The sequence below is a fragment of the Chrysemys picta genome, chromosome 1, assembly GCF_011386835.1.
Source record: "Chrysemys picta bellii isolate R12L10 chromosome 1, ASM1138683v2, whole genome shotgun sequence".
NCBI lineage: Eukaryota > Metazoa > Chordata > Testudines > Emydidae > Chrysemys > Chrysemys picta.
In genome coordinates, this window is record NC_088791.1 from 103,752,305 (window position 1) to 103,772,886 (window position 20,582).

The 20,582-nt window shown below is 42.5% G+C and overlaps 1 long non-coding RNA gene across 1 annotated transcript; it reads left to right on the forward strand.

The window, feature by feature from the left end:
• Nucleotides 1-1,533: 1,533 nt before the first annotated feature.
• LOC101951334 (uncharacterized) lies at nucleotides 1,534-20,074 on the forward strand. Its single transcript, XR_010597956.1, has 2 exons — nucleotides 1,534-3,362; nucleotides 17,946-20,074. It is a non-coding gene; the product is annotated as an uncharacterized LOC101951334 (long non-coding RNA).
• The last annotated feature ends 508 nt before the right edge of the window (nucleotides 20,075-20,582 follow it).

The window sequence follows — 20,582 nt, forward strand, 5'->3', positions numbered from 1 at the left end:
AGCCACCATTTCCTTACAAAAAAATTACTAAGCTAAGGGGAAAATATTTTTGTATGTATAGTAGTTAGTAATGAGCATTCCTTAGGAATAAAATACATTTCTATAAAGTAAATTCTCTCCTATTTAACTGTACCAATGCTAGATAATAACATAAGTCAGGCCCATACTAGAGCAGAGAATGATGGAAGTCACTTACACAGAGTGAGTCAGTATCATGGCATGAAGTGAGTCATCTTCCAGCATGGCATAAGGTGATTCAGATCATAACCTTTCTTTCTTGCAAGGGCATACTTTATGCATGTACAAGTAATAAGGGTCAGTAGGGTGGTTAAAGATGCTATGACATTTTTTACAAGATTAAAGATGTTAACCCTAATGCCTTGATTATACTCCATATTCTTCCTACCTAAACATTATGTGATCATGTAATTAAAGAGTGTAACATGACACACATTCATAAGGGGCAGAATTAAGATTGTGTAACAGGCTCGGAACTGCACAGGCAACTGTGATTCAGGTGATTCCTAACTTTTAAGGGCTTTGCTTTGTAACCTTAAAAATGTCTTTTAAGGCAGTTTTTTATATTATAAGCTGTGATGGTAGCATCACCTATTATTAAGTTTGCCTGAGGCTTCCCATTATAAGACCTTGTTGTCAGTTGCTTATAACTTTGCCAAACTTTAACCGTTCAGGCTGAAATTTTTGCATGCCAGGTCTCAGCCTCAAGCTGATTTTTTCCCCCCGCAAAGTTTCATCCAAAATGATTTTGCCATCTTCAAAAGAGAGGCTAGAGAAAAATGTGTTGTTTTTGACCATGTCAATAAACTCTGACCACCTTTGTTTGAAAATCTCTAAAAAACCTCCATGCTTTGGAGAAGGGACTTGACATTTGGCAGCTGGCGGTCTTTGAGTCAGGAATATACCTGTTACTGTCCCTATAAAAATCTGCCTAATTTGACCAAGGGATAAGCCTTTGAAAGAGTCACCAGTTTCACATGCTCCCTAGGTTTTAGCAGTTTAATCCCCAGAAGAGTCTGTCTACACAGGGCATGCTCCAGCCTGGGGCTCTGAAGGATTTTCTGTGCCATTGCAGATCTGAGCTGCTGTGGGCCATGCCAAGGCCAGGCACCCATAATGAGAGCAGGAAGCTGGTCTCTCCTATGCTCTCAGTAACCCCACTGCTGGGCCCAGGTGGCATGGAGGAGCGAGCTGCTTGATTCAAATGCAGAGGGTATAAGAGCTGGTCTTAGGGGCAGGGGGATATGGGGAATAGATTGGGACAAGGAGCTGGGGGGGGGGAACTAGGTATTTGAGGTGGGTGGGGAGGAAAACTGGGACTAGGAGTTGGGGTGGAGGGAGACACTGGAACTAGCTGAGCTAAAAAAATTGGATTAGGAATAAGCGAGGCAAATAGGGGTTGGGTGGAGACTGGGAGCCAGTAGATGAGGGGAGGACTGAGAATGGATGAGGGACTTGGGGTGGGGGAGACTGGGTCTGGATGGACAAGAAGACTAGGACTGAGAACCAGTGGGGCTGCAGGATGGAGGTGAAGAGGCAGGGGTGACAGAGCTGACAAGGAGCCAGGGTGTAGAGGAAAAACAGACTTGCTGGGCAAAGATTGGGACAAGGAGCTGGGGGAGTGGGCTGGCGGGGAGACATTCAAATTGGACAAGGAGCCCAGGGAGGGAGATTGGGGCTGGAAACTAGTGGGGACAGGGAACTTGGGTGGGGAAGGGCAACTGGCGGCCAGAGTGCGGGAAAGAGATAGATCAGATGAGGAGCCAGATGTGGAACTGGAGCTGGCAGGGCAATGAGACTGGGACTAAGATGAGAAGGCTGAGGAATGGAGACTGGGACTAGGTAGGTTAGGACTGGGATAAGGAACTAGAGGTTTTGTAAGCATAGCTGGGACCACTGTCATCATTATGACTTCCTGTGTGACATAGAACGTCCCTGAATACATTCCTGTTTGAACTCGAGAATATATCTTTTAGAAAAACTCAATGCTGATTTAAATATTGACAGTGACGGATAAACGATCATCATACCACTTGGTAAGTTGTTCCAATGGTTAGTTACCCTCACTGTTAAAAATTTGCACTGTATTTCCAGTCTGAATTTATCTAGCTTCAACTTCCAGCCATTGGATCTTATTACATCTTTCTCTGCTAGATTAAAGAGCCCATTATCCAATTTTAGTTTCCCCTTTAAGAATGTGATCAAGTCACCCATTAACCTTCTCTTTGTTAAACTCAATAGATTGAGCTCTTTGAGTCTATCACTATACGGCACACTTTCCAGTCCTTTAATTATTCTCGTGGCTCTTCTCTGAACCCTCTCCAACTTATCAACATCCTTCTTGAATTGTGGGCACCAGAACTGGACACAGTATTCCAGTAGCAGTCACATCAGTGCTAAATACAGAGGGAATATAACTGCGTACAATAAACGTATAACTGTGTAGAATAAAAATACATTGTTACTAACAAGTCACATGCCAGCCATCACCATGATCACTTTTCTTGTACATTGTAGATTGTAAACTCTTTGGGACAGCCACTGTCTTCCTGAATGTCTGTACAGCATCCAGAACATTTTCTAAGCTACTTACAAAATAAGACCAATTTCTGGGGGCTGGCCAGGAGTAAGTTGAAGATCTCATGATGCTTTTCAAAAGAAAAAGGGGATCAGCTTTTGGTGTCCTGGTCAAAATTCCTTCTCTCAATGAAACATGTACTAACGTCCCAGCTTGTGTGGGAGCTATTGCTGAGCATGTAAAGGCTGACACATATGCCTACATGCACTTATGAGTAGGGTGACCAGATGTCCCAATTTTATAGGGACAGTCCCAATATTCGGGGCTTTGTCTTATATAGGCACCTATAACCCTGTCCTGATTTTTCATCTGGTCACCTTACTTATGAGGAAGTGTCATCTCAGATATTTGTTTCAGTTAAATCATTGATTTCATAGGTCTACCACTTGTGCTACAGTATTATTTCCAAGAAATGACTGATAGGACACAAGCAAGAGTATTGAAATGTCACACAGTACTATTAAAAGATACCTTGTTCATTCCATGATAAAATTTTATCAAGCTCTAGATATATCTAAGAACACAATAAGGGAGATGATAAAATCTGTAGTCACGGATCTTCTTATTTCCTTTGTGGCTTGTCACCAGCAGTCCCCTACACCTGCCACCCTCTCTAGTCCTCTAGACTTTTCCCTTTGCTCCACTGTGACTGCAGCAAGTACTTGGCAACATACACTTGGCAGCATCTTTTGGCAACCCTGCTCCCTCAAGTATTTGACAGAGTGCTTCAGACTGAATACCTTTAACTCCATTCTACTTCGCTGAGGTAAGAGCTTAATTTTCCTTCTCTTCAGAAAGGCTCACAACAACTCGCTCCCATAATAGCTGGTAAACCAAATTATCTTAAATAAAGCAAATTTTCTTTAACAAAGAAAGCAGAGAGCTAATCCAAGTATATACAGGTTGATTTTCTAGTAACTATAAGCAAAGAAACATTGATTCTCATAACTTAGCCACATTGTACATACATAATATTTTCAATTAGCTAGACTGTTCAAACTTAATATACAGTGGGTAAAATATTATGGCACTGATTTTCCACAGTGGGAATGCGTTATAGCATCAGATGGTTACAAATCAAACAAAAGTCCATTTACTTCATAGTTAACTAGAACACTATTGCTGTTCAAAGCCAACCGATGATGAGTTCTCTCAGGTGAGGAGCAAACGATCACAGCCCATACAGCATACCATATGATGCAGCAGTTTTTGTACTGTACTAGCGGTGATAATATTAAGTAAGAACTGGGTGGCCTAGCTGCTGGTGAAATGTGCTCAGACTGAGCTGATATGCACACATCTTGTAGTTTCTTCTTCTCTGAATTCTGCCACCCGCCCCATAGGTGGCTGGAACATCTGCTGTGCATTCACATTCTCTCTCCTGTCTAATGATTGCTCCTGTTGTTTCTTCTACACAGGGCCGCCCGGGGTGGGGCAAGTGTGGCAATTTGCCCCAGGCCCCCATGAGAGTTTTTTGGGGCCCCTGGAGCGGGGTCCTTCACTTGCTCTGGGGGCCCCGGAAAACTCTCGTGGGGCCCGGGCCCCCGGAGCTTCTTCCGCTCCAGGTCTTCGGCGGCAATTTGATGACGGGGGGGGGGGGGGAGGGGGGTCCTTCCGCTCCAGGACCCACCGCCGAAGTGCCCTGAAGACCCGCGGCGGGGGATCCCGCCGAAGCGCCGGGTCTTCGGCGGCAATTCGGCGGCCGGGGGCCTCTGCAAAGTCCTTGACTCAGTTTAGTTGATGACTGTCTGACTTGTTCATCCAGCATTCCCCGTAGTCATCAAAGTGAGGGGTGTTTGAAGTGAACACAGTGGTGGCTGGCAGCTAGGGTAAATTGTATACTCAAGAATGTGAGTGGGAAGGTCAGTCAAGCAGGATTAATATTGTGGATTCTGGCTCCTGTCCTAAAATATCAAAACCAACCCTGCTCTCGGTCTGGCTTTGAGCAGAGTACAAGAGTTGGGTTGGTGCTGAGATTTCCATACATTTCTCAACATCCACAAATGTGTGCTTTGAAGTACACAGAAAATCCACTCTATATCCAGCAGTTAGATGAAGCCATCTCTGGAAGTGTGGTCTGCAAAAGCATCAGTAGTGAGGAAAAAAAGGTTGTTTTTAAAAGTTAGCAAGTTCTATATAGGGTTAAAAACATTATTTTAAAAAGTTAGGGGTGCATAGGAAGCGGGAAGTTTCGGGGTGAGATGAGCAAGGGATGAAAGTGAGGGGAACAGCAAGAAGAAGCAACTTTGCTCATGCTCTCACATATTATCCTGGTTCCCGATAGAAATGGGTGAGCTCAAAGGAGGGGAAGAGGTCAGCTGTGATCCTAAACAGGAGGAACAAAAGAATCTTCAAGGAGATTGTGGACCTGCTGTGAGGGAGGAAGGATAAGGATACCGGCCCTTTAATTTTTGTAGTGTGAGCAGCTAGTAATTGGACCAACAAATGCCTGGCAGCTCAACAACAGCTGGTGATCTGCCTGGCAACAGGGTTGGGCAATTTGCTAGCACCTGGTGATCTGCCCGGCAACAGGCTTGAGAGCTTCATGTACATCAGCTGATCAGTGCATATTTGTTATCTTACTAATCAGATCAGTGTTAAATGTAAAATAAATAAATAAAAAAGTGTTATCAGTCAAGACACACAGTGGAATGTGAACCCGAAACATAACTATGGACCTGATTCGGCAAAGCACTTAACCATAAGTTAAAGTTTCATAGAAGCCAATGGGAATTAAATTCCTGTTTAAAGCTGAGCACGTGTTTAAGTGCTTTGCTGAATCATGGTCTGTATACGTGGTATAATGCATAATGCAATCTGTGATAACATACTATAGTTAAGGTTGCATAGAAACTTCCCTGTTTTCTCTTGCTTATATTTAAGAAAAATTCTCTTTTAGGGCTGAAACTTTCCAAACTTAGGCTGAACCCAAGGATGAGTTTTCTTTTCCAATTTAAGGAAAATCCCTAAGGCCATTACTGAGTTATTGAGAAAGGAAAAAATATATACACCTTTTCAGAATGAAAAAAAAGAACAGTTATGTTTTGTTTTGTTGTTGGTTTTTCCCCTCTTTCTTCTCACCACTAATTTAAGAACAGCTAAGCTATAGCACTTAACATGTGGCTAGTCCTCTTTGAGGGACAGTATAATAAAGGATATTACTCTATTCTACAGCAATGATCCAAAACACTAACTCTTACAATAATAATGCTATAATGTCTGTGGTGATGACTGTAGGATAATGTATTTATTTGTTTAAAACAAACTATGTTTGAAAACAAAGTTATCAATCTTCAGAACATGTTCAATAGGCAACTACTAAGATATTTATATGGTTGGCAGAATATGGTTTTTTAAATCTTTTTGATCGATAATATTTATTTAAAGCATTTTTTCCTATTTTTACTGATTCAATTTTCACTGTTGATTAGGAGTTTTAAACTTTTTTGAAATTGTATCTATTTAAATTATCACAGTTTTGGGAAATTATGGAGGATCAGAGAATAATAATATAATGACAATAGGTGATGAGATTCCAACAGTCTACGTTTTATAACCATCAAAACACAAATTGTCAACATCATATGTCAAAATATACAAGTAAATACACCTCTACTTCGATATAACGCTGTCCTCGGAAGCCAAAAAATCTTACCACGTTATAGGTGAAACCACATTATATCGAACTTGCTTTGATCCACCCGAGTGTGCAGCCCCGCCCCCCGGAGCGCTGCTTTACCGCGTTATATCTGAATTTGTGTTCTATCAGGTCGTGTTATATCGGGGTAGAGGTGCATCCTTAAATCAAAACTTTAATAATTTCTCAAACAGCATTTTACTTACTTTGCCTATCTGTAAATTTTGATTATTTTATCACCACACTTAAACAGCCCCTAAGCCCGAGCCTCTTAGCCCGAGTCAACTGACATGGCCATCCATGTCATTAATTGCAATGTAGACATACTCACTGAAAATCACAGCAAAGCTCTCCCTCAAAACTATGTGACATCAGGGACAGAAGAAAATCACACTGATCATGTGATTTTTGCAACATACCACAACTTTCTGCAAATCCTAAACTTACATAGTTTCTATATTTTTCTATTGTAGAAAGTCTGATTTGGGGAATTTGTCATATACAATTTATGAATTCTGTTTGAGATTATGAACTGTCTGTATCAGATTGCAAACTCCATTTTGATTGTAAGACTGGTCTTTGCCTTTCTGCTGTCTTTTACCTCCATCTTGCACTAAAATTACAAGGGCTAACAATAGACTGTCGTTAAATTTTAATGATCGTCCATTCAAATGGAGCATTCTTGGATAAAGAGATGGCTTCCACCCATGGCACAAGAGTTTTTCAGGTCTGAACTCTAGAGGACTGGTAACTGAGCAACAGATTGCGTGGTGGAAGACTTTAATCATCTGGGGAGATTGTTCATGGGTCTCTTGACAAAGGGGATGGAGCTTATAAAAGAGAGGGTCTCTCATTGGCCACTTGAGAAGAATGACAGAAAGAAAAAAAAAAGAAGAAAAAGAGAGGGAATACAACAGACAGACTCACTCTTTCCATTTTTCAGAGAGGAAGTCAAGTGTGGGAGGGCAAGGAGGAGAGAAAAAGCTCCTTAGAAAACAGATTTAAGGCCAAGGGAATACTCAAGGTGAAGAAATTGTGACTGTGAAATGCAGATAGGTGTGTTTATTATTTTGTCTAGAACTGTATATTCCTTGTGTTAGCTACAGTCAAAAGTGGCTGTTTAGAAACCTTTGCAGAGCCTATCTTTGTGTCTGTTTTCTTCCCCTATCCTGTGTCCCTGAAGAGTTAAACTAGAAACCCAGAGTGACCACAATGTTGGAGTTCTAGAAGCGGGTGTGCTTGAGATATCTGGGACCGGCAAGTAGATACTGAGATATCTGGGACTGGCAAGTAGTTCTCCTGGGGCTGGAGGGCAGCTGAGGGGGTAACAAACAGAGTCTGTACCAAGTAGTGCGTCGGAGGGTATGTCTACACTGCACACTAAGCTCAGGATCTGACCTGGGTGTGCGCCTAAGCCACCCTTCCATCCACATTGCAAATCAGCCTGAATCAGGACAACAAGTACTCAGGACTCTGGTCCTAGTACTGTGCTAGGGAACCTGAGTCCCACTGCAACTCAGGTGCAAGCCATCTCATTTTGCAGTGTCGACGCAGCTGCACACCTGAGTCAGAAGGTCTGTGTCATGCAGTATGGATGTGTTAGCATGGCTGTGAGACCTGGGTCCAGCAAGTGTAAACCCAGGTTTACAATGCAGTATGGATGCTCAAGCACTGGCTTGGAAACACCAAGTCCACAAGCTGGGTCCCACAGACCTAGGGTTAGTGCTCAGTGTAGACATACCCAGAGAGGCCAAGGGGAGAGACAGTGCTGCAGCCAACTGAGACCTAGGAAAGCTTAAGAGCCCTTGGGTCTGGAGATCCAACTATGGAGTCAGGGGAGTGTCTGTCCAGCAGAGGGAACTTTATCAGGGCCGTGTGTGACAGTCTGAAGAGAGTGGTTTCGCAATATAGCTGTATATGCTGCTGCTTGTTTAATCTACCATTGCAGAAAACTGTCTACACTGCAGGCAAACAGCAGCAGAAAAGGTTTCAACTCATCCTCCATTCACATCAGAGAGGATATAACTAATGTGCTTAGAAGGGCCATTTAAAATGATTAAAAACTAGTATTTTCTCCCCCCTTCCCACACACCTTTTCTTAGAAGACCAAAAATAACATCTATTTCCCCAAAAAATTAAATGGAAAAACCTACATTTATACCAGGTTAAAGCTATACATTCAAATAAAGAAGATAAGACTTGCAAAATATAACAAACCTCAGTAACAATAGCTATGCACATTGCATATGCAAAATATTTTAGATGATTAGCTATTCTGTTATTTTTATATCTAAATATTTGGTATCTGCAATGTGGATGCATTATGTATGAGATATCTTCATTATTGCATTTCCTGGCTTGTTTATTTAAGTCTGAGATCTTAATATTGCATGAATGTAATATTTGGAGTGTCACATGCTTAAGAAAAAATCCCCCAAAACTTTCCTCAGTTTCAATTGTGTCACAAAATATTTGAATGGAACAGGGTCCTCCCATATTCCCACAAGATTAGATAAGAATTATTTGGGCCAATGAAGGCCTAGGGTAAACAGGTGTAGAGTAGCTACACTGCTGTTGCTGGAGTTGCACGAACTTAGGGTTTAACTTGCTCTTTGTGTGGAGCCCAAATTCCCCAGAATTTCCCCCCTCAATTGGCCCTGATCCGTTCTGCAGGCATGAATGGTATAACAGCATCTGCTTTAGCAGTGCACTGATGTTTGCCAGCAAGTCCCACATACTGTATATAGCTTAAGGAAAATGAACAGGAATTGTGTTTTCCTCTGCCGTAATTTTCAGGTGGGCCCCAAACTCAGAAGCCACAGAGACTTGCCTAGCAACTAGCAAATTGTTTCCACTCCAGCAGCAGAGCTGTGCATAAGTGTACTAGGGAGCAGACCTGCGTACATGAGCTAGGCAAAAAGCCTAAGAAAAATTTCCACATAAATACATATGCAAATTTACATGTACTCTCATAAAGTAGGCACCTCATGGCACAACTCTCCCCAAACCAATCTCTACCGCCCATATTCTTCAGTCTTCTCACACTATGTTTCATCTACACGTCCTCTCTATCAAGTATCTTTTCTTTTCTTCTTCTTCCCCACCAAATATCCACTATTGTTCCCCCATTCGTTCTCTCTTCTCCTCCTTCCCTATCCATTATGTCATACACAGGCTTCTCTTTTTGTTCGGAGTCCACTTCTTAGAATCTGCTGCTGCTGTTGCAATGCCATCTCTTACCCAACCTGCTGCTTAGCTTTCCTTCCCCGGACTTCCTCTGTGTCTCTCTCATTGGAGGAGAGGGGCAAGAAGCTAAGGACAGGAACAGCATTAATTAGATGACAAGGGACGAGAGAGGAAGGGAGTCTGAGCCACTGTCCTCATCCTTCTTGGTAGACAGCCAAAACCTAGAGAGACTCCACCAGGGAGGCTGGCAAGCTGTAGCCAGTGTCAGAAAGCCAAGGGTTAGGCAAGTCTGTAGTGGGACCTACAGCAGTGCACAACTGAGGGAAACATACTCAACACACATGCCTAAACACATTACTTGGTGTCATGGTGGCAATCACCACCCTGCTTCTATGGGTCAGAAACACATGTGACAATTGGCAATGGGACTGCAGGACGGTAATGCCCATCAACACAATAATGAGTCACTCAATTGTACTTAACTGTCTAGTTTCTAAATTGTGTAAACTCTTTTGGGCATGGACTGGGCCTTCTTGTGTGTTTGTACAGCACTTACTAAATCTGGAGCACTACCAGAAACACACACATAGGTAAATATGTGTTGCTTTGTTGGAAAACTAACTAGCTGTTTCCCTGGATTATTATTATTATTATTATTACTACTAATTATTTGTATTACTATCACACCTAGAGGCCCTCGTCATAGATTAGGACCCAAGTGTGCTAGGTGCTGTAAAAACACAGGACAAAAAGATGGTTCCTGCATCAAGAGGTAACAGTCCAGCTCTCCACCTTCCCTCAATAACGCCTCCTTCCTGAGCCCACAACCTGCATCAAAGGGCTTGTCTGGAACCAGAGGAAATTTGGGCTTGTCTACACAGCACCAGCAGTGCACAGCAAGGATGTGTGATTTATAGAATGCTCAAATGTACAGTGCTTCAACTGCCTCACGTAGATTCTGCTGTCATGCTGTAAGAGGTACCTAGTTCACGGGACTCCATTAGCACAATCTAGGTATTTCTTGGAGCATGTCAGCAGAGTCTACATGAGGCAGTAGGAGCACAGTACATTTGAGCACTCCATAAATCACATGCCCCTGGTGTGCACTGCAGGTAGACAAGCCCTTTGATGCAGCTTGTGGATAGCACATTCCTTCCCCTGAAGTCTAGCTCCAATTCCTCATCCAGTATACTGTGTAATCCACAAACGGGGGGTTCTGACTGGTTGCCACTGGTCCTTTCTAGCTGTATGGCTAGGATATGCTAGATTGCTTTTGCCGGCTCATGCTCTTCTTGACATGATGGAGGTTCTAAAATTACATGAATCTGTGGTGGGTATGGAGAATTGCCCCTTGGTGGCCTGAGTCTGCTGCAGGGGCAGACTGGCTCAAAGCCTGGCTGCTTCACAGGGGAACATCACTGTAGTGGAATCACTTTAGTGACCTCTTAGAAAAGAGCTCATTGAAGAAGACACAAAGACTGAAAGAGACTGAATAAAGGAGACACCCAAACAGAAGAAAAGGGAATGGGGGGAAGGCAAGTAGCCTTGGAAGAAAAAGAAGGAGGGGAAAAAAAAACCCGGGAGATAGAGTAAGTTGTTAATTATTATTTGAAAGAACATTTTTGTCAAAACATGACAAAACTCAATTATTATTCATATATTTGTACACACATGGCAGAATCCTCAGCCTCAGTGGAGCTACACTGATTTATACCAGGTGAGAATCTGGCTCACTGTGGCAGAAGCTACAGGTACAGTTGAGATGTGGTATCTTGCCTTCGGTGACCCATCTGGGGAGTAGCACCAATGATGGTTCCTCTGCACTCCCTCTCTGGCAGGGAAGTGGCAGCAGCACTCCTTCATTCAACTGCACAGGGCCAGCTCCACTTCACTCATCCAGTGGAGGAGCAACACCCTTGGGCCATCTTTAAGTCCTAGAGTGGCATAAGCAGCTTAAGCTCCTTTATAAGCTTTAAGTGCCTAAGTCTTCAAAGCTGCTTAAAGCCATTAAGCTGTTTAAGCAGCTTAAGACACTTGAGACTGTTGGCATGTTGTTTGGGGTTGTAGCATAATGTCCTAGCCTGTGAAACGGCCGGTCCACCCCTGAGTTAATAGGTTTGAACAGAGAAATTGCTAGGCTGGATCTGACCTTTGTAAACTCAACCTGGCTAAGTTTTGTTTGTTTATTTTTACACTTCTCTTTTCACTCTGTGGATTTAAAGCTGTCCTTGAGAACCAGACAGGTTTGGCTGTTTGCCATGGAGTTCCTGCAGACCCTTAGTCACCTATGAATGCCAGGGAGTAACTTTGCAGACCTCAGTGAATCTGAACTCATAGCTATTACTGTCTGTCACAGGTCCAGATGACCATCCCAATTCTGGTCACTCACTGGATTGCTGTGTGGGGACCCAGCCATTGAGTCCCCGTGTGTTTTAAGATCCCAGAATCTGAATGCAGTTCAGGCACTGTTGCTGTCTTTGGGCCCCTGGGCACACACTCTGGCATCCCCTCCTGAAAGCTGCAACCACGTGGCCCCTTGCTCAGCCAGCCTCTTGAACCCATGCTGACCCTTCCGACCCTCCCCATAGCTTAAACGCATCCTCTCCCAGACTTCTATCTCAAGATATGAGCCACTCTCTCTACTTCCTCCTCCCTTCAGACCACTGGAGGAAGTATCTTCTCCTAGGCTCCAGCAAACTCACTGTTTAAAAGTGCTTCACCTGAAACAGGTGGTCTTTGAGTTCTAAAGACCCATCATTGTACCTGGTCTGGGAGATGCATACTTAAGGTTTGTCAGCAATAGTGGACATAGAGATAGAGGTTGATCCCAGGAATAAGAGCTCTGTGTAGCTTGAAAGCTTGTCTCTCTCACCAACAGAAGTTGGTCCAGTAAAAGCTATTACCTCAACCACCTTGTCTCACACAGATAGAGGCACATTCATGATACAGCAATTTTCATAGTGATAACTTCAAACATCAATGAGAATTCATAAGTTGTATTCATAAGTTCCCCAAATCACCACACTATCACATTCATCCACTTGCATAAAACATCAAACCAATAATCCATCTAGTTGAAAAGATATTATTAGTACACCTCTCATTTGATATTTAAAAGTCATGGATATCTTTAAAAGAACATGAAAGTCATGGCCAAATTTAGAAGACAAAGCTTTAGCCACTTTTAGATATGGACTAAAACCAGAGCTTTGCATTTGAACACATGAATTTTGGGAAAGTTCTTCATGTATTTTAGATATCGTAATCTGGAATCACTGTGCTTCCTGCATGTTAACTAGTGAAAGTAAAGGCATCAAGTAGATGCTCTGCTATCTCTCTCATCAAGTCTATGCTTTGCATAAGCTTGGAAAATTGGTCTTATACTTCTGAGGCCTGGTATAGTGATACCAGTATGCTATACCAGCAAAGCAGTCCTAGTATGGATGCATCTTATATTGTGCTTTATATTCCAGCCCCCCTGTGGGAAATGAGTTATACCTGCAGAAGTGTAGTGTCACAGACCTGAGTGAACTCCCCCTTGCTGGACTCTCACCAGGCTGCTGTGCTTGGATCCAAACCTAGGATCTGATGTGTTTCTGAGCTCCCCTGGGTCTCAGCAGGCTTCATCCACTCTCTCTTTGGCCTCTAGGCTTAATTCCTGGACATAGATGCTCTGTCTGGTATCACTTCTCAGGAGCGAGACCCCCAAAGTACAGCTGCCCTATGCTCCAGGACCAGTGTTGATTCCCCAAGACACCTCAGTAGCTCAAGCACACTCTTTCTCAGAACTTTGTCTTTGTGGGTACTCTGGTTTATAGTTTAACCCTTTGGGAACACAGGTGATAGCTGAAGCAAGAAAACACAGACCTTGCCAGAGGAGTTCTAAACCTATCACACTTTACTCATAGACAACACAAGAGATATTCAGATCTATGCAAAATAAGAAACACCTGCATGCAAATCCCTGCCTCACTTTACTCACCACTCTAAGAGTCCTTTGGGATTCAGTCAGTGTCTGTTCAGGAAGTCCAGGAGTCTGCTGTATCCCCTCTCCTTTCTTCCTTACTCCAACTCAGTTTTGCCTTCTTATTCTGGTCATTGAGAGACAGCTACTCAGAGCAGACCATGCCATTTTATAACTTCCAATGGTGTCTGTCAGGTGACCTCTCTGATCTGCTTCAAGTGCCCATCAGGTGACCAAAATCTCCCATCAGGTGATTTGTTACTTGGTTACCAGCCCACCTGGGAGAAGTGGATTTCCTTGGGTGGTAATCAGCCCTTTATCTGAGGGCACTTCCATTTGAATGGAAGTCACCAAGGTTTAATAACTCTCCATTGTTAGCTCTCTGCTAGGTGCAAGAATTTCTCCTGGTACCTCCAATGTGTTTCAAGCTCAATATGAAGGCTACAGAGCCAGCGTGAAAGCACAGAACAGATTTACAATCAAAATGGCCTTTACAAAAACAACAACAACAACAAAAACAAATGGAGGTTGCAGATTGATACAGATAATATGCAGACATATATTAATTATGACTGTCAAATGATTAAAAAAATTAATCACTATTAAAAAAATTAATCGCGATTAATCACACTGTTAAACAATAATAGTATACCATTTATTTAAATATTTTTAATGTTTTCTACATTTTCAAATATATTGATTTCAATTACAATGCAGAATACAATGTGTACAATGCTCACTTTATATTTATTTTTATTACAAGTATTTGCACTGTAAAAAACAAAATAAATTGTATTTTTCAATTCACTGAGTACAAGTACTGTAGTGCAATCTCTTTATCATGAAAGTTGAATTTACAAATGTAGAATTATGTACAAAACCCCCCTGCATTCAAAAATAAAACAATGTAAAACTTTAGAGCCTACAAGCCCAATCAGTCCTATTTCTTGTTCAGCCAATTGCTCAGACAAACAAGTTTGTTTACATTTGCAGACGATAATGCTGCCTGCTTCTTGTTTACAATGTCATCTGCAAGTGAGAACAGGCGTTTGCATTGCATTGTTGTAGCCGGTGTCGTAAGATATTTACATGCCAGATGCGCTAAAGATTCATATGTCTCTTGATGCTTCAACCACCATTCCAGAGGACATGCGTCCATGCTGATGGCGGGTTCTGCTCAATAACGATCCAAAGCAGTGCAGACCATCATCTGAGTCAGATGCCACCAGCAGAAGGTTGATTTTCTTTTTTGGTGGTTTGGGTTCTGTAGTTTCCGCATCAGAGTGTTGCTCTTTTAAGACATCTAAAAATATGCTCCACACCTCGTCCCTCTCAGATTTTGGAAGGCACTTCAGATTCTTCAACCTTGGATCAAGTGCTGTAGCTATCTTTAAAAAATTCACATTGATATCTTCTTTGCATTTTGTCAAATTTGCAGTGAAAGTGTTCTTAAAATGAACAATATGCTGGGTCGTCATCCAAGACTGCTATAATATGAAATATATGGCAGAATGTGGGTAAAACAGAGCAGGAGACATACAATTCTCCCCCAAGGAGTTCAGTCACAAATGTAATTAACGCATTATTTTTTTGACGAGCGTCATCACCATGGATGCATGTCCTCTGGAACGATGGCTGAAGCATGAAGAGGCATATGAATCTTTAGTGCATCTGGAACATAAATATTTTGCCACACCAGCTACAACAGTGCCCTGTGAATGCCTGTTCTCACTTTCAGGTGCATTGTAATTAAGAAGTGGGCAGCATTATCTCCCATAAATGTTTTGCCAGTATATCTGTGTTAACACTAGGTGCTCTTGCTGGAATGTTGGTCAGGGATCACACCTCTTCATTAACACACACCGCACCATAACAACTCTAACTCAGGAACCAACCCATGCAACAAACCTCGATGCCAACTCTGCCCACATATCTACACCAGCAACACCATCACAGGACCTAACCAGATCAGCTACAACATCACCGGCTCATTCACCTGCACGTCCACCAATGTTATATATGCCATCATGTGCCAGCAATGCCCCTCTGCTATGTACATTGGCCAAACTGGACAGTCACTACGCAAGAGGATAAATGGACACAAGTCAGAGATCAGGAATGGCAATATATAAAATTGGAGGAGAACACTTCAACCTCCCTGGCCACACAATAGCAGATGTAAAGGTAGCCATCTTACAGCAAAAAAACTTCAGGACCAGACTCCAAAGAGAAACTGCTGAGCTCCAGTTCATTTGCAAATTTGACACCATCAGATCAGGATTAAACAAAGACTGTGAATGGCTATCCAACTACAGAAGCAGTTTCTTCTCCCTTGGTGTTCACACCTCAACTGCTAGCAGAGCACCTCACCCTCCCTGATTGAACTAACCTCTATCTCCATACTGATTTATACCTGCCTCTGGAAATTTCCATTACTTGCATCTGAAGAAGTGAGGTTCTTAACCACGAAAGCTTATGCTCCCAATACTTCTGTTAGTCTTAAAGGTGCCACAGGACACTCTGTTGCTTTCTACTTTCTTTAGTCATTACAAAGTAATAAGTCAGAGGTTCTCAACCTTTTTCTTTCTGAGAGTCCCCACCCAACATACTAGAAAACCTCCACGGCCCACCTGTGCCACAATAACTGGTTTTCTGCATATAAAAGCTAGGGCTGGTGTTAGGGGGTAGCAAGCAGGGCAATTGCCTGGGGCCCCATGCCACAGGGGCCCCCATGAAGCTACATTGCTCAGGCTTCAGCTTCAACCCCAGGTAACGGGGCTCAGGGACTGGACTTCAGCCCAATGCGGTGGGGCTTCGGTTTTCTGCCTTGGGCCCCAGCGAGTCTAATGCTGGCCCTGCTTGGAGGCCCCCCTGAAACCTGCTTGAGGCCCCTAGGGGGCCCCGGACCCCTGGTTGAGAACTACTGTAATGAGCGATCCAAGTCTGTTTGATCACATCCTGGTCCCTGCTGGATAAGAGTCTGCATCGCAAACACTAATTACAATTGCGTACAATTAGGAGTTTTAGAGAGAGGTTCAGAAATGGAATAGTAAAGGGCGTTACAGTTTAAAATGGAGGTGCATGGGCAAATTGTGTGAGGGGGCTTACACATTGCTTTTCTGCACTATGCCCAGTTGGTTTCATGAGCTATACATTCACCCCACACATTAGAATATACCGAAATAACACAACAGGAAGTATTTCTTAACAGTGAGACTTCTTAGACTGTGGAATTATCTTATTATGGAAATGTTGGAAGCCCCATTGCTTTAATCATTTAAACTAAAGTAGGCAAAGCACTAGAAAACAGGGAACAACTCTGCATGGTAAGAAGGATGAATAAGATGAGCTAATAGATTTTTTACATGTCTAAAATGTCTGTGAACAAAATAATTTAGTAAAAATTGCAAATATCAATGGGCAGCTCTAATTTAGCTCAAGTTTCTACATCCTGGGATTCCCAGGACATAACATTACAATTTAAACTAGGGCTAGGTCTACACTACAAACATTTGTCAGCAGAGCTAGGTTGGTTAGGGATGTGTAAGAGGTGTGATCTCTGATTGACATAACTGTCCCTAGTGTAGACACAGTCATACCAGCAAAAATTCACTGGGATAGCTTATTTTGCTTGGGGAGGCTAGAATAAGCTTTACCTGCAAAAGCTCAATTTTGCAAATATAAACTGCAGTCACACCAGGAGCACTTTGCTGATATTATAAGGGGCTTACCAGCAATCAAATGTTGTCCCCGTCCCTGACCTGTCAGGCCCTGCCCATCTGTCACCCTAAGACCTGTCATGTGGGGTATTACTTCCGGGGTCAAGATGGATACATGACTCAAAGCAAGGGGTGTCCTCTGACCCCTCTAAAAACTCCTCCCATCGTCCTCTACCAATTGGGATGGGTTTTGCCCCCATATGACCACCCCAAGAGGAGATTTGACCAATTGGGAGAAGTTCGGGGGTGGGGTGAGCCATCTGGAAGTGGGTCATGTGACCCCTCTAAGAACTCCTCCCATTGCTCTCTACCAATTGGGGTGGGTTTCAGCCCCCTTAGGCTGTCCCAAAAGAGAAATGTGTACCAATCAGAATAGGGGTAGCATGTAGGTCTAAGCCGGAACCCCCCCAATCTGTGGACCTTGACGGTTGGCCGGCTGGCAGAACCCGGCCCGTAAATCCCAGCGATGCACAGAAGAGGCCATCTTATTTCAAGAATGCGTGTTTCAGAAATCGTGGAAACACTGAGAGGAAACATCGACTCTTTCACCACCTCTGTGAAAACTTCAGAATTTGTTTTAGCGCCGAAGGCCTTCAAATGCCTGTAGAGAAAGCACTACATCAGTGATAGATAGTTCCGAGGAGGAGGAGGGAGCGGCTGAAGGGAGCCTTTTGACCCAGCTGTTGATGGATACGCTGGAACCCGACCCCAAAACCCAACCATTTGTGAGGCAGACCAATGAGCTGCATGGAACCAGTAGGAGCTGAGCCGGGGTTGTGTAAATCTTAAAAAAAAATAGGCGTGGGGCTTACAGTTGTTTCTTTTCTGAAAATCTCTTGACAGCTCAATGATACCTTTCTAGAGGCCCTGGAGAGCATTGCATCAGACAGCGAAGATGAATTGAGCCCATCTTATTTTTGCTCAATGCCGGTACAAGTTGCTGATGAGGACGCTGAGGATGACAGCTATATGGATTTAAGGAGAACCCTTGGCATAGAACTAACAGAGCCAGTGCTGTGTCATGAGCGTAAAAAAAATCATGCAGTCTATTGTATGTGTTGCTGTTTATGCTGTCCTTAATCACTGCCTAAAGGAGAAGCTTTTCAAAGACTGTGAGGGCTGTGTCATAGACGCACCAGGCCAACGGCACCATGACTGTATGACTTGGACTTCAGAGGATATAAACTGCAAGTTCCAGGACCTGTGCGCTGACCTGTGTTTGGAAAGCTTATTAAATGCTGTTATTGCCATAGGTTATGCTTTGCAATGTCTGTACCTAACCCAAGAAAATTTAGCACAAGGGGTGACCTTGGTAAATGCTGTGAAAAGTGCTCGACACCCGACAGTGTTTTAAAGAAAATGACCAAACCGGAGGATACCCGCTTAGCGCATTATATTGACCGTCTGGTCTGCACAGTTACCGAACCCTGCTTAAGAAAAAGTCTATTTGTAAGAAATCTAAAAGGATTAAGTTAGAGAATGGTGAGGGAACAATCATGCGATATAAAGCTTGGTAGCTGTAAATAAAAATATCTATTGAAAAAGGCTTTGTGACTATCTGTGTTTCTGTTAGGTCTGTGTGGCCCTTAAATAAGATAAAAGTTTTGATGGAGCATTTTGGTTTGTTTTTAAGAGGCTGTATGTCTTTTAAATAAAAACAAAACAAAACAATAGTTTGTGAGAACCCAGATGAACTCGTGTCTTTGTGTAAACTCCTGAGGTTTTATTTGAACTGTCCAATAGCGTTTACAAACTCTTGGGGTTATGTTTAAACTGTCCAATAGCATTCTACAAACTCCTGAGATTTTATTTAATTTAGCATTAATCAGAGCTCACCATCCCCACCCACCCATCTTCCCTACTGTGGGTGTACAACCATCAAACTTAATTACTGATCACTAACATATTTAACTCTGATGGAAACAAAGGTGGATAATCATATCTAGACTTACACCTATAGACTCAAGGCAGTAGAGTCAGTAGGGGTGTGGTTAAACCATTCAGTTCAACAGGGTGAGTCAGCTCTATTGTATTCAAACACATGTCTCAAACATCCCTGTTTTATACACAATATAGGAGCTTTTTTTTTTTTTTTGCTTTAAAAGCTTTTTTTGTTTGTTTTTTCTCAGGATTCTACTACACACATTTAAGGTTTTTGCTGTAAATAAGGCTTTTTACACAAAGACACGAGAGCTGGGTTCTCACAAACTATTTTTTGTTTTGTTTTTTGTTTAAAAGACATACAGCCCCTTGAAAACAAACCAAGATGCTCCATCAAAACTTTTATCTTATTTAAGGGCCACACAGATCTATACTCTGGTATAATATACTGGAAAAACTAACAGTGTAGTATATAAAATATGTTAAGTAGAAATTAGACTTTGGCCTAAACTTAGCCTAAGTGTAGAGGAGTATGGGAAATTGAGATTGCTAGTGTGGAAAAGTTACAGATAAGTGGGAGACAGTAAGATGCGAAAATTGAAGTTAGCAAGGACATGAGCCAAGGTTATGTTGCCATTACATTATGGTTATAACTGGTTTAAACAAGGTTTTTAATAGTGTTTTTGAGAATTGTGAATGTTTTATTAAATGCTATCTATATTGATAGTATGGGAAGGACATTGGTGTAGATGTCAATTTAAATACAGTAATGTGTAATGTAAAGAGGCAATAAGGAGTTATCAGAAATATAATTATGGTAAGGCGTAGTTTAATGTTAATTAGTATGATAATGGATTATAAAAGGAGTAGTTTTGTTAATTTGGGAAGAGCTCCAACTAACATCAGCAGGGTACCATTAGGTTCCAGGATTATAAGGCTGTACTTCACTCTGCTGTCAACGGCTTTATCACCCATTGATACATTATTTCATCTTTGAGTGTAAGTATAATTGCAGTATTGGGTAAGTGGTCATGGCATGCCTGTTTGCTTAACTAATCATTTTCCTTTTAAATAAAGTTTCATTTTTCTCATTCAGAGTGTCACCTAGTGGTTCTCTACTAAATAATTTTTCTGTAACCAACCTAGAGGCTCAAATCTGTAAACTAAAGCTTTGTCTACACTAGTACTTTTGTTGGCAAAACTTTTGTCGGTCAGGGGTGTGAACCCCTCCTCCCCCCCCCGAGCAACATAAGTTTCACTGACAAAAGCGCCGGTGTGGACAGCGCTATGTCAGCGGGAGATGCTCTCTTGCCAATATAGCTACTGCCGCTCGTTAGGGATGGTTTAATTAGGCAGGCAGGTGAGCTCTCTCCTGCTGGGATAGAGTGGCTACACAGGAGACCTTACTGCAGCACAGCTGCAGTGGTACAGCTGTGTCACTGTATGGTCCATAGTGTAGATGTAGCCTTAGTTAGGTTTTTATTGCACCCTTATCTTTAACAATGTAATATAAATTGGGGGCATTTCAACATAAAGGTCACAACATGTAACAACTGGCTTGCATCTGAAGAAGTGAGGTTCTTACCCACGAAAGCTTAT